Source organism: Lissotriton vulgaris, unplaced genomic scaffold, assembly GCF_964263255.1.
Source record: "Lissotriton vulgaris unplaced genomic scaffold, aLisVul1.2 SCAFFOLD_688, whole genome shotgun sequence".
Classification (NCBI taxonomy): domain Eukaryota; kingdom Metazoa; phylum Chordata; class Amphibia; order Caudata; family Salamandridae; genus Lissotriton; species Lissotriton vulgaris.
The window spans coordinates 831205-846169 of NW_028243991.1; the positions used below are offsets into that span (position 1 = coordinate 831205).

At 51.8% G+C, this 14965-nt stretch overlaps 1 pseudogene; it reads right to left on the bottom strand.

The window, feature by feature from the left end:
- Nucleotides 1-7823: 7823 nt before the first annotated feature.
- Nucleotides 7824-14965, bottom strand: part of LOC147668185 (uncharacterized) — a 44451-nt pseudogene continuing 37309 nt past the window's right edge.

Here is a 14965-nt window from a genome sequence, read left to right on the forward strand (position 1 = left end):
ACTCAGCTCCACCAGTGTTCCTGCACTGGTACACATCTCAAGGGCCTGTGTCTTAAGTTTCAGCTCCGTAGGTCACTCGGAAGGTTCCTAACTTTCTAACTTTGTACTTTTTACGCACCATAGACTTTACATTGGAAAGTGCGTGCACTTTGAACACTGCACCCGAGTCCCGCTGGCCTTTCCCGACTTAGTCACTGCTAGTCTCGAATAGCTCCAGCGATTCCCAAGGCCCTAGGCCTGTTCCCTTTCCTTTTGGTATCTCTTATACCACTTTCTTAGTATATGGTTTAGGTGGCCCCTAGGGCTCATCCATATTGTGCAACTTTTGTGTATTTTAAATTGTCTTGTGATTTAACGCTTGTGCTTCTGTGCTCATAAAGAGTACAGGGGACTTTATAGTTAATAAATCAATATATATTTTCAATATATATCTGTGTGGTGTCCCTTTCATTTGGTATTCAAGGGGGTTGTGTATGGTATAACAGCTGGCTTCACATGCCTTTCAGAGTTTAGCCTAAGACTGCTTTGTCCACGTTACCACTAGGATAACTGGTCTACAAGGTTGAATTACAACCATCATCATAAGGGTTCCTTGGCACGGTACAAAGTGATCACTAAGAATTAGTGAGCATTATATACCAGGCCAACTTCTCACAATCACTCCAATGCGTCTGCATTTACTTAACCAAAGTGACAGACTGCAAAAATCTTACGTCTCGATATTACCTTAGATTCAGTGGACTGCTCGCGTATTCGGCGACCCGACCGCACTGTTCATGAAGAATATCTCTTCCCTCGCAGAACGCTTTCTTAATCCCCGCCTTAGATTAAAAGCACTCAAGCCCAACATCCGCACGGTGTTGGGCACAATTCAGCATGTCCGGCAGGAAAATAAGGCTGTGGCCATTTTCCTAGACATGGAAAAGGCCTTTGACTCTGTAGAGTGGTCGTTCATGCTCAGAGTCCTTCGTAAGTACGGGCTCGGAGAACCATTTCTGCAGATGCTGGGAGCTCTATACTACAAACCCACTGCGCGACTGAAAATAGGGAATTTGGTCACTGCCCCGATCGAGATTAGCAGGGGCACTCGGCAGGGCTGTCCCCTCTCTCCGCTGTTGTACGCCATGGTGGCAGAACCCCTGGCCTGCGCTGTAAGAGAATATCACAGGTTCGAGGGAATCAACTTTCCATCGTACCAGATTGGTATCTCGACTTATGCGGATGACACTCTGCTGTATGTCCGTGACCCGGAAGCAAATCTCTCGGCGGTATTGCGGGAAGTGGTGAGGTTCGGGGCCTTGTCGGGCCTTCGGGTCAATTGGGATAAATCAGTGGCGTTGCCCTTGACTCCGGTAACGCTCCCGTTCGACTCGGAGTACCCATTGCAATGGACCACGGACTCCATACGTTATTTGGGGACCCTCATTCACACTGACCCTGAGGTCCTGATACGAGAGAATTACAGGGTTTCCTATTCCAAACTGGTGGATGATGTTGAGGTGTGGTGTAGGCTCCCGCTTTCCCTTATGGGTAGGATAGCGCTCATGAAAATGGTGGTGCTCCCCAGATTCCTCTTTCTATTCACAAACATACCTGTGGTCCTCTCTAAGGCCTTTTTTCGGCAACTTACCCAGACACTTATACGACTTGCGTGGGGGGGCAAGCAGCCGAGGGTTCAATGGCAAACGCTCCTTCTTCCGTATGATCAGGGGGGTCTTGGGGCTCCGGACCTGGAACGGTACTACAGGATCGCACAGGGGGCACATCTCCATACATGGATTCACAGGGATCCTGGCATCCCACATGTGAAATTGGAACGCCTCTTTGCAGACCCTATCCCTCTCCCGGCCACGATCTGCTATCCAGCCGATCGTAGGGTCGGTAACTTAGACTCTATCGCTGCCACAAACCACGCTTGGCATGCAATGGTTCGCTCCCGAGTGAGCGAACTGCTGTACTCACCCCTACTCCGAGTGGAGTGGGCAGTATGGTTGGCCCCGCTGACGGAGAAAGGCGTCCTGAAAGTGTTGCGAGAGTTGGGCATTGTCACGGTGGGGGATCTCTTCTTAAATGGCACTATGAAGACGTCGCAGCAGGCCCTCCGGTCCTGCCTGGGGCGACGCTATTACATAGCTTCCAGTACCATAGGGTTCGTAGAGCGGCGCTGGTAACACTGGGTCCGGAATTGGCGGAGCCGCAGGAAGTGCCTAAGCTCACGTATGTAATCAAGACCCCCTCTTCCCGTAAATTGATCACGGCTCTTAAGAAACTGGGTGATGGGCATCGGCAGTGCCCCCCCTCCAGGGCCCGATTGGCCTGGCAAGCCGACCTTCAGTCTTCTATCTCGGACGAGATGTGGCGTTATTGCTGCGCGAACACTAGGAAAATTTCACTTAACAGTAGGCACCGCCTAATTCACTTTAAGTACCTACAGCGGGTATATTACACGCCTGACAGGCTACACAGGTACGGGCTGCGGGAGTCGGCGGAATGTGAGCGCTGCCACTTCCCCACGGCTGATTTTCTCCATATGTCCTGGACTTGTCCTAATATCCATAAGTTTTGGGTAGAGGTCTTTGCGGACCTTAGCTCTATCCTGGGTGTGGAGATTTTGCCCTGCCCGGCGCTGGCATTGCTGGGTTTCTCTAAGCCGCTTCCGGTGGCATTGAGGCGGCTTGCTGACATGGCGTTGCTGATGGCCAAGCGACTGGTTGCGTTGTGCTGGATGAGGGGGCCGGTTCCTACTAAGAAGCGCTGGGAGGCGGAATTGCTTTACTGTTGCACGCAGTCGGAGGTGTACAGTGAACTGCTTCCACCAAAGAGTCGCCCCAAGAACTTCTGGGGGTTGTTTAGGGCGTTCCATAGCGCGCAAGGGGACAGTGAGTCAGATCCTGAGGGGGAGGAGTTGGATGAGCTGCAGGAGAGTGGGGTGGCGGTGGTTGACTTTGAGGAGAATTGTGGTTGAGTGTTCCTGTGCTGAAGGTGGGTGGGGGATCCCGCCTAAGTCTTGCCTGTGCTATGTGCTGGGTGGATGCTTGTGACGGCTGTTCTGGGTGGTGGTTGGCGTAGTCCCTCTCGAACTTTGCTCCGCTCCAATGGGCCCTTGGGTCAGTAGCTATGGGTCTTGAGTTTGACTGTGGACGTGGTGATTGTTGGGAGTGGGCGAGTGGACATGGGTTTAGGTAGTCTGGCTAGTTCGTAGGGTGGGGGTCTTGTTTTTGGGTGGGTTTTTAGTGGTTTACTACACCTTTTCCTTTCTCCCTACCAAGAGACTTTATCCTTAGGTCTTCAAGAAGTTGGTTCAATATGTATATACTGACCGTATTACCTCTGCACACCGAACTGCGCTATGGAGTGTCATCACCAACGCCACTGGTTGAGCTTTGTTTTGTCATATTGAGGTCAGTCATCACTTGCTTCCATGATTCGATATTATCTCACATTTCTTTGGCTCCTACCGATGCGCCGCCAGGCCTCCGGGTTGTTGGTGTCGTGGCTGTGTGTGTTACCTCTACTCAGGGATCTGGGTGTGACCTACTGCTGCCGCCGGCCTCCGGTTTGTAGGCGATCAAGGCTGTGTGCACAATTTAAAGGTGTAATAAAGTACAAATTTAACAAAAAAACAAAAACAAAAAAAAACTCAAGCCCAACGTCGGAAGTGAAGCTGTGACGCGATACAATGAATCTAAAGGCGGACTAAGCTCGGAATGTAAAAAAAATAGATGACGGAACGATCCAAGTGATCCAAGTCTATGCAAAACGGGCACAGAGTCTGAATATACCGATATATGTATGATGAAACCTGAACTTCTTGAGACCTCCCTCAACACATCAGGCCCTCTCCTCACTTCTTGAGACCACCCTCAACATATCAAGGTCTGCTCCTCAATTCTTGAGACCTCCCTCAACACATCAGGGCCGCTCCTCTCTTCTTGAGACCTCCCTCAACACATCAGGCCGCTCCTCGCTTATTGAGACCTCCCTCAACACATCAGGGACACTCCTCACTTTTTGAGACCTCCCTCAACATATCACGGCCTGCTCCTCACTTCTTGAGACCTCCCTCAACACATCAGGGCCGCTCCTCACTTCTTGAGACCTCCCTCAACACATCAGGGCTGCTCCTCACTTCTTGAGACATCCCTTAACACATCAGGGCCGCTCCTCACTTCTTGAGTTCGGCAAGAGGCTGAAGTCCTGGCTCTCCGAATAATTTGGTCCATGGGAACCAGGCACCCACACACCTGCTCAAGCGCCTGGATACCCTCAAGGGTGATTAGTGCGCTCCACAAATCTTCATAACAAAATAATATCAGCAGATTAAGAATAGATTCCTAGATATGTTGTACAGCGACTATCAAGACAGAGGTCATATCCCAAGACTGGGCCAATACTGCAGTTGTCTATTCTCAAGCCTCTGCTTTGGGGGTACCTGCTGGTCCCCATTGTACGCTGCTATTTATACCTGAGGGGTTCTTATGTAGGGGCGCAGCCAAGGCCCACAATGCCTGAAAGAGCTGTCACCAGAGAAAAGCAGGACATTTCCAGGTTGTTACCTGTGGGGGAAACCACATAAAGAACAAGCACAATTGGTGTAATAACCTTAAATACATTTAAATACCACAGGTATCCCAAATTTATACGAACCATTGACACTTCAATATTTTGCTTAATTCTTTATTAAATACACTTCAGCTAGAAGCTCATCGCCTCAGGCGTGCTTAGACATAAACAATGAAATGCATCAAGAACAGAAATATTAGGTGGATTACAATACAATATCAAATGGCAGAAGGACTACCAAAATGGAAGCAAAACAATCTCAGGTAAAATAGGAAGTGGAACGTGCCACCAAACCTGGAAAGAAGTCATAACAGCACGGTAAAAGCGTTGCGTCCTCTGATCGGCCTATTTTTCAAACACACTTAAGATCCTGATTTGGGTCATTTCGTCATATTCAAATTCTCAGGGAGTTTAGTACAAGGAGAGAGGCAGCATCTGCTGCAAACAATAAGGAGAAAGAATTTAGAAGATTCCAGTTCAGATTGTACAGACACTAATAGGGGCCAGACTGAGGCAGGGTGACGAGTTAGGTTGTCCTGACTAAGTTTCACATATTCTTCTGTGTGCAGAAACCCATCTCTGGGTTTACCACTGACTAGTTGGTTAAAAAAGTTAGTGAAACTCTGTAACTTCATTCTCTTCCCTAAAATTAAGTTTTACCAAGAAACCAGGAAAGGTCAAATGCGATCTACCGGCTGCGGGATCAGGTCGCTGATGTTTGGTGTAACGAATACAGGAAGACTTTGCAAAGCAGAGCGCCTCCGTTACCAGGCCCTAGCAGCACTTTTGCGCCGCTGGAGCATTACTTTATTAAAGCTACGGTGCCGTAATGTGCCGCAGCATATTTACAAGGCCCCGCAAGGCCACTTTAAATGGCTTTTCATGGCCTTGTAAATATATTCCTCTTTCATGTACAACGCTGCGTGAAAGGGGCGTTCCACAGGTGTTGCTGGGGGTGTTCCATGGGTGTTGCTGTGGGTGTTCCATGGGTGTTGCTGTGGGTGTTCCGTGGGTGTTCCGTGGGTGTTGCTGTGGGTGTTCCACAGGTGTTGCTGTGGGCGTTCCATGGGTGTTGCTGTGGGTGTTCCATGAGTGTTCTGTGGGTGTTCCATGGGTGTTCCATGGGTGTTGCTGTGGGTGTTCCATGGGTGTTCCATGGGTGTTCCATGGGTGTTGCTGTGGGTGTTCCATGGGTGTTGCAGTGGGTGTTCCGTGGGTGTTCCATGGGTGTTGCTGTGGGTGTTCCATGGGTGTTCCGTGGGTGTTCCATGGGTGTTCCATGGGTGTTGCTAAGGATGTTGCAGTGGGTGTTCCATGGGTGTTCCATGGGTGTTGCTGTGGGTGTTCCATGGGTGTTCCGTGGGTGTTCCATGGGTGTTCGTGGGTGTTGCTGTGGGTTTTCGTGGGTGTTCCATGGGTGTTCCATGGGTGTTCGTGGGTGTTCCATGGGTGTTCCATGGGTGTTCCACGGGTGTTGCCGTGGGTGTTCCATGGGTGTTCCGTGGGTGTTGCTGTGGGTGTTCCATGGGTGTTCCGTGAGTGTTCCATGGGTGTTGCTGTGGGTGTTGCTGTGGGTGTTCCGTGGGTGTTGCTGTCGGCGTTCCATGGGTGTTCCGTGGGTGTTCCATGGGTGTTCCGTGGGTGTTCCATGGGTGTTCCATGGGTGTTCTGTGGGTGTTCCATGGGTGTTCCATGGGTGTTCCATGGGTGTTGCAGTGGGTGTTCCATGGGTGTTCCGTGGGTGTTCCATGGGTGTTCCGTGGGTGTTCCATGGGTGTTCCATGGGTGTTCTGTGGGTGTTCCATGGGTGTTCCATGGGTGTTCCATGGGTGTTCCATGGGTGTTGCAGTGGGTGTTCCATGGGTGTTCCATGGGTGTTCCATGGGTGTTCCATGGGTGTTCCATGGGTGTTCCATGGGTGTTGCAGTGGGTGTTCCATGGGTGTTCCATGGGTGTTGCTCTGGGTGTTTTCACACAACACAGGTGGAATCGGAAACATTCCCAGATTTACGAGGGATAGCCGCGAGGTGTAGGAGTGGTGCAACGAGGAGAAATACTTTTATTTCTCCTTGTTTTTTCTCTTTCTATGAGGGCTGCATTCTGCAGCACACACAGAAAGAGGAAAATGTCATTAATGATTGTTTTTGTGCAGGACGGTGCACCTTCCAGCAGAAAAACAATCACCCCCACAACGCAAGGGTGCTGTTTGTGCACTGGTGCAGGGAGAAGGACAGAAATTCACCATCACAGCATGAGGGTGTCTGCGCTGGTGCACAGCTGCTGTTTGGGCGCTGGTGCAGGGAGAAGGACAGAAATTCACCATCACGGCATGAAGGTGTCTGCGTTGGTGCACGGCTGCTGTTTGTGCGCCGCCGTAGGGGAGAAGGACAGGAATGCACCATCACGGCATGAGGGTGTCTGCGTTGGTGCACGGCTGCTGTTTGTGCGCCGCCGTAGGGGAGAAGGACAGGAATGCACCATCACGGCATGAGGGTGTCTGCGATGGTGCGCGGCTGCTGTTTGTGCGCTGCCGCAGGGGAGAGGGAAAGGAATGCACCAACATGATGCAAATGTGTTTGTGCTGGTGCGTGGCTGCTGTTTGTGTGCTGGCGCAGGGAGAAGGACAGGAATGCACCATCACGAGGCAAGGGTGTCTGCGCTGGTGCACGGCTGCTGTTTGTGCGCCGCCGTAGGGGAGAAGGACAGGAATGCACCATCACGGCATGAGGGTGTCTGCGATGGTGCGCGGCTGCTGTTTGTGCGCCGCCGTAGGGGAGAAGGACAGGAATGCACCATCACGGCATGAGGGTGTCTGCGATGGTGCGCGGCTGCTGTTTGTGTGCTGGCGCAGGGAGAAGGATAGGAATGCCCTTCTTGCCCTTTTCTCGTGATGTGCGGCGATGCAGCTGCCACGCGTCAAAAGTTTGTAAATGAGGTTCAGAATATTTTGTCAAATCTCATGCTTCAGCCTCAATGAGAGATGGGATGAGGGGGAGGGACAATTTTCTGTTCTTGAAGATTAGTTTAGTCTTAGACAGATTTGCATTCTAAATTCTAATCCTAAACTCCCTCGAATTTTAAATAGACTCTAAAACCCCCTTTAAAACACACGCACACATTAAAATGCGGGCCGGGGAGGGACAGCTGCCTTAAGTTAGGTGATCTGCCCCCATCTGTCTCCTCTCCTCTCTGCCGGAAGTCTGAGGGTGGGATCCGGCTGTGGAGGGAGTGACCGGCCGGGCCCAGGGGCCCTCTGTGGTCTAAGGTGCTCCTGCCTCAGCCTCCTCCTCCTTGGCTCCTGCCTCAGCCTCCTCCCCCTTGGGTCCTGCCTCAGCCTCCTCCTCCTTGGCTCCTGCCTCATCCTCCTCCCCCTTGGGTCCTGCCTCAGCCTCCTCCTCCTTGGCTCCTGCCTCAGCCTCCTCCTCCTTGGCTCCTGCCTCAGCCTCCTCCTCCTTGGCTCCTGCCTCATCCTCCTCCCCCTTGGGTCCTGCCTCAGCCTCCTCCTCCTTGGCTCCTGCCTCAGCCTCCTCCTCCTTGGCTCCTGCCTCAGCCTCCTCCTCCTTGGCTCCTGCCTCAGCCTCCTCCCCCTTGGGTCCTGCCTCAGCCTCCTCCTCCTTGGGTCCTGCCTCAGCCTCCTCCTCCTTGGCTCCTGCCTCAGCCTCCTCCTCCTTGGCTCCTGCCTCAGCCTCCTCCTCCTTGGCTCCTGCCTCATCCTCCTCCCCCTTGGGTCCTGCCTCAGCCTCCTCCTCCTTGGGTCCTGCCTCAGCCTCCTCCTCCTTGGCTCCTGCCTCAGCCTCCTCCTCCTTGGCTCCTGCCTCAGCCTCCTCCTCCTTGGCTCCTGCCTCAGCCTCCTCCCCCTTGGATCCCACCAGGCTGTGTTTGATGCTTTTCATCTTGTCCTGGACCCGGAGGCAGAAGGACTCTGTCAGCTCCGGCAGGAGGCGCTGGAGGTCTCCATACCCCTCCGGCATGAACAGGTGGCCTGCAGCCCGGGGGCTGGCGAGGGGCTCCAGCTCATCCCTCTTGTACACCCTACCCCACAGCATATCAAGAACAAAGACCTCCACCCCGGCCCCCTGGAGCTCCCGGGCCGGACCCACAGTATCGGCGTCCAACTCATAATCTCTGAAGAGGAGCAGGAGGACCCGGGGCACGTGAGGCCGGCCCCCCCCCGCCCTCGGACAGCACCCCCCGTCTGACCTGGGTCAGGGCTCCCCCCAGGGTAGTGACATTGGGAAACACATGAAGGGTCCACGGGGACAGGGGGCCCATGAGGCGACGGAGGTCGGAGGTCCTCTTCAAGCGGTCCAGTATAAAAGAATCATCGCTGTACAGGAGCAGGTGGAGCCGCACGGAGCCCGGGGACACGTGGAAGCCCCTCATGAGCACCCCCAAGGAGGACTGCAGGAGGGGGCGGAGACCATCAAATAGAATGAAATCACCACCGACCAAGAGCGCGACCTCCGCCTCGATGTCCGTCCGACCGGAGCAATCTGAGGAGAGAGAAAGAGAGACGAGTCAGAGGGAGCGGACAACATGTGCCGAGGAGCACAGGAGGAGGAGGGGGAGCCGGGATCCTGCCCACGAAATACAACCCATGAGACCCGTCACCACACACCCTGCGTGCTTCAGAGGAATAAAAACATGCGAGCATCCACACTGCACTGTCACCAAATACACACCAGCATCCACACTGCGCTGTCACCAAATACACACCATCATCCACCCTGCTCTGTCACCAAATACACACCAGCATCCACCCTGCTCTGTCACCAAATACACACCAGCATCCACACTGCTCTGTCACCAAATACACTCAAGCATCCACACTGCTCTGTCACCAAATACACTCCAGCATCCACACTGTGCTGTCACCAAATACACACCATCATCCACCCTGCTCTGTCACCAAATACACACCAGCATCCACCCTGCTCTGTCACCAAATACACACCAGCATCCACACTACACTGTCACCAAACACACGCCAGCATCCACACTGCTCTGTCACCAAATACACTCAAGCATCCACACTGCTCTGTCACCAAATACACACCAGCATCCACCCTGCTCTGTCACCAAATACACACCAGCATCCACACTGCTCTGTCACCAAATACACTCAAGCATCCACACTGCTCTGTCACCAAATACACTCCAGCATCCACACTGCGCTGTCACCAAATACACACCTGCACCCACACTGCGCTGTCACCAAATACACACCTGCACCCACACAGCACTGTCACCAAATACACTCCAGCATCCACACTGCGCTGTCACCAAATACACACCTGCACCCACACTGCGCTGTCACCAAATACACACCTGCACCCACACAGCACTGTCACCAAATACACTCCAGCATCCACACTGTGCTGTCACCAAATACACACCAGCATCCACACTGTGCTGTCACCAAATACACTCCAGCATCCACACAGCGCTGTCACCAAATACACTCCAGCATCCACACTGCGCTGTCACCAAATACACACCAGCATCCACACTGCTCTGTCACCAAATACACTCCAGCATCTACACTGCGCTGTCACCAAATACACTCCAGCATCCACACTGTGCTGTCACCAAATACACACCAGCACCACACTGCTCTGTCACCAAATACACTCCAGCATCCACACTGCACTGTCAACAAATACACTCCAGCATCCACACTGTGCTGTCACCAAATACACACCAGCATCCACACTGCGCTGTCACCAAATACACTCAAGCATCCACACTGCAATGTCACCAAATACACCCCAGCATCCACACTGTGCTGTCACCAAATACACACCAGCATCCACACTGCGCTGTCACCAAATACACACCTGCACCCACACTGCGCTGTCACCAAATACACACCTGCACCCACACTGCGCTGTCACCAAATACACACCTGCACCCACACTGCGCTGTCACCAAATACACGCCAGCATCCACACTGCGCTGTCACCAAATACACGCCAGCATCCACACAGCGCTGTCACCAAACACACACCAGCATCCACACTGAGCTGTTACCAAACACACGCCAGCATCCACACTGCGCTGTCACCAAATACACCCCAGCATCCACACTGCGCTGTTACCAAATACACTCCAGCACCCACACTGCGCTGTCACCAAATACACTCCTGCATCCACACTGCACTGTTACCAAATACACTCCAGCATCCACACAGCGCTGTCACCAAATACACTCCAGCATCCACACTGCGCTGTCACCAAATACACTCCAGCATCCACACAGCGCTGTCACCAAATACACTCCAGCATCCACACCGCGCTGTCACCAAATACACTCCAGCATCCACACTGCGCTGTCACCAAACACACTCCAACACCCACGCTGCACTGACACCAAATACACTCCAGCATCCATACTGCACTGTCAACAAATAAACACCAGCATACACACTGCGCTGTCACCAAATACACTCCAGCATCCACACTGCGCTGTCACCAAACACACCCCAGCATCCACACTGCGCTGTCACCAAATACACTCCTGCATCCACACTGCACTGTTACCAAATACACTCCAGCATCCACACAGCGCTGTCACCAAATACACTCCAGCATCCACACTGCGCTGTCACCAAATACACTCCAGCATCCACACAGCGCTGTCACCAAATACACTCCAGCATCCACACAGCGCTGTCACCAAATACACTCCAGCATCCACACTGCTCTGTCACCAAACACACCCCAGCATCCACACTGCGCTGTTACCAAATACACACCAGCATCCACCCTGCGCTGTCACCAAATACACTCCAGTATCCACACTGCGCTGTCACCAAATACACACCAGCACCACACTGCGCTGTCACCAAACACACTCCAACACCCACGCTGCACTGACACCAAATACACTCCAGCATCCATACTGCACTGTCAACAAATAAACACCAGCATACACACTGCGCTGTCACCAAATACACTCCAGCATCCACACTGCGCTGTCACCAAATACACTCCAGCATCCACACTGCGCTGTCACCAAATACACACCAGCACCACACTGCGCTGTCACCAAACACACTCCAACACCCACGCTGCACTGACACCAAATACACTCCAGCATCCATACTGCACTGTCAACAAATAAACACCAGCATACACACTGCGCTGTCACCAAATACACTCAAGCATCCACACTGCGCTGTCACCAAATACACTCCAGCATCCACACAGCGCTGTCACCAAATACACTCCAGCATCCACACTGCGCTGTTACCAAATACACTCCAGCATCCACACTGCGCTGTCACCAAATACACTCCAGCATCCACACTGCGCTGTTACCAAATACACTCCAGCATCCACACTGCGCTGTTACCAAATACACTCCAGCATCCACACTGCGCTGTCACCAAATACACTCCAGCATCCACACTGCGCTGTCACCAAATACACTCCAGCATCCACACTGCGCTGTTACCAAATACACTCCAGCATCCACACTGCGCTGTTACCAAATACACACCAGCATCCATACTGCACTGTCACCAAATACACACCAGCATCCACACTGCTCTGTCACCAAATACACTCCAGCATCCACACTGCGCTGTTACCAAATACACTCCAGCATCCACACTGCGCTGTTACCAAATACACACCAGCATCCATACTGCACTGTCACCAAATACACACCAGCATCCACACTGCTCTGTCACCAAATACACTCCGGCATCCACACTGCTCTGTCACCAAATACACTCCAGCATCCACACTGCGCTGTCACCAAATACACTCCAGCATCCACACTGCGCTGTTACCAAATACACTCCAGCATCCACACTGCGCTGTTACCAAATACACACCAGCATCCATACTGCACTGTCACCAAATACACACCAGCATCCACACTGCTCTGTCACCAAATACACTCCAGCATCCACAGCATCCACTGGCTGATCAGGATTATTTCAAGGAAAATCAGGACCCACACAGCCAGTATGTACTGCGTGGCCAACAGTTTTATATTACAAAATAATTTATTTTCATTTATAATCAAATTTCATTGGTTCATCCAAACATGACATCAAAGGAAAATTCTGTCAAAACAGTCTGTTCAAAAAACGTACAATTATGTGTACAATATATACAAATATACAGACATTTACGGTAAATACTCAAGATTTCACAACACCAACATGAAGCTTAATACAAAAATAATTACATTCCAAACTGATTGCGACATAAACAACCTTTACACAGAGAATGATACTTACATATGGGAAGAAACCAGTCCTTTGACTAGAATACCAGTGGACAGGCGGATCTAAAGATGGAATAAGGTTGCCTGCCTGTCTCACAGCACCTGTTATGGAATATTTATAAGATTGCCAGCAAGGGCCCACAAAGTGGTATTAGTTAGTCCCTAGCTGCACCCTTCTTTCTTGTCACAGGCTGAGGGTCAACGCGTTTCGAACCATGAATAGTGTAGGTTCTCCTCAGGACAGGGACTAGATAAGAACTTATCTGCTCAGCCAGCACAAAGGCTGCACGAGTACAGGTAGACTGCAAATCAAGGTAGTATTCTGTATCGAGTTGCAGAGGTGTCATAAGACAGAGCGCCCGCGCTGTCACCAAATACACACCAGCATCCACACTGCGCTGTCACCAAATACACACCAGCATCCACACCACGCTGTCACCAAATACACACCAGCATCCACACTGCGCTGTCACCAAATACACACCAGCATCCACACTGCACTGTCAACAAATAAACACCAGCATACACACTGCGTTGTCACCAAATACACTCCAGCATCCACACTGCACTGTCACCAAATACACACCAGCATCCACACTGCACTGTCAACATATACACACCAGCATCCAAACTGCGCTGTCACCAAATACACTCCAGCATCCACACTGCGCTGTCACCAAATACACCCCAGCATCCACACTGCGCTGTCACCAAATACACACCAGCATCCACACTGCGCTGTCACCATATACACACCAGCATTCACACTGCGCTGTCACCAAATACACACCAGCATCCACACTGCACTGTCAACAAATACACACCAGCATCCACACTGCACTGTCAACAAATACACGCCAGCATCCACACCACGCTGTCACCAAATACACACCAGCATCCACACTGCGCTGTCACCAAATACACACCAGCATCCACACTGCACTGTCAACAAATAAACACCAGCATACACACTGCGCTGTCACCAAATACACTCCAGCATCCACACTGCGCTGTCAACATATACACACCAGCATCCAAACTGCGCTGTCACCAAATACACTCCAGCATCCACACTGTGCTGTCACCAAATACACCCCAGCATCCACACTGCGCTGTCACCAAATACACACCAGCATCCACACTGCGCTGTCACCAAATACACCCCAGCATCCACACTGCGCTGTCACCAAATACACGCCAGCATCCACACTGCGCTGTCACCAAATACACACCAGCATCCACACTGCACTGTCACCAAATACACACCAGCATCCACACTGCACTGTCAACAAATACACACCAGCATCCACACTGCGCTGTCAACAAATACACACCAGCATCCACACTGCGCTGTCACCAAATACACACCAGCATCCAAACTGCGCTGTCACCAAATACACTCCAGCATCCACACTGCACTATCACCAAATACACTCCAGCATCCACACTGCACTGTCACCAAATACATGCCAGCATCCGCACCACGCTGTCACCAAATACACACCAGCATCCACACTGCGCTGTCACCAAATACACACCAGCATCCACACTGCACTGTCAACAAATAAACACCAGCATACACACTGCGCTGTCACCAAATACACTCCAGCATCCACACTGCGCTGTCACCAAATACACACCAGCATCCACACTGCACTATCAACATATACACACCAGCATCCAAACTGCGCTGTCACCAAATACACTCCAGCATCCACACTGCGCTATCACCAAATACACCCCAGCATCCACACTGCGCTGTCACCAAATAAACTCCAGCATCCACACTGCACAGTCACCAAATTCACACCAGCATCCACACTGCACTTTCACCAAATACACACCAGCATCCACACTGCGCTGTCACCAAATACACACCAGCATCCACACTGCGCTGTCACCAAATACACCCCAGCATCCACACTGTGCTGTCAGCAAATACAACCCAGCATCCACACTGCGCTGTCACCAAATACACAGCAGCATCCATACTGCGCTGTCAACAAATACACACCAGCATCCACACTGCGCTGTTACTAAACACACTCCAGCATCCACACCGCGCTGTCACCAAATACACACCAGCATCCACACTGCACTGTCAACAAATACACACCAGCATACACACTGCGCTGTCACCAAATACACCCCAGCATCCACACT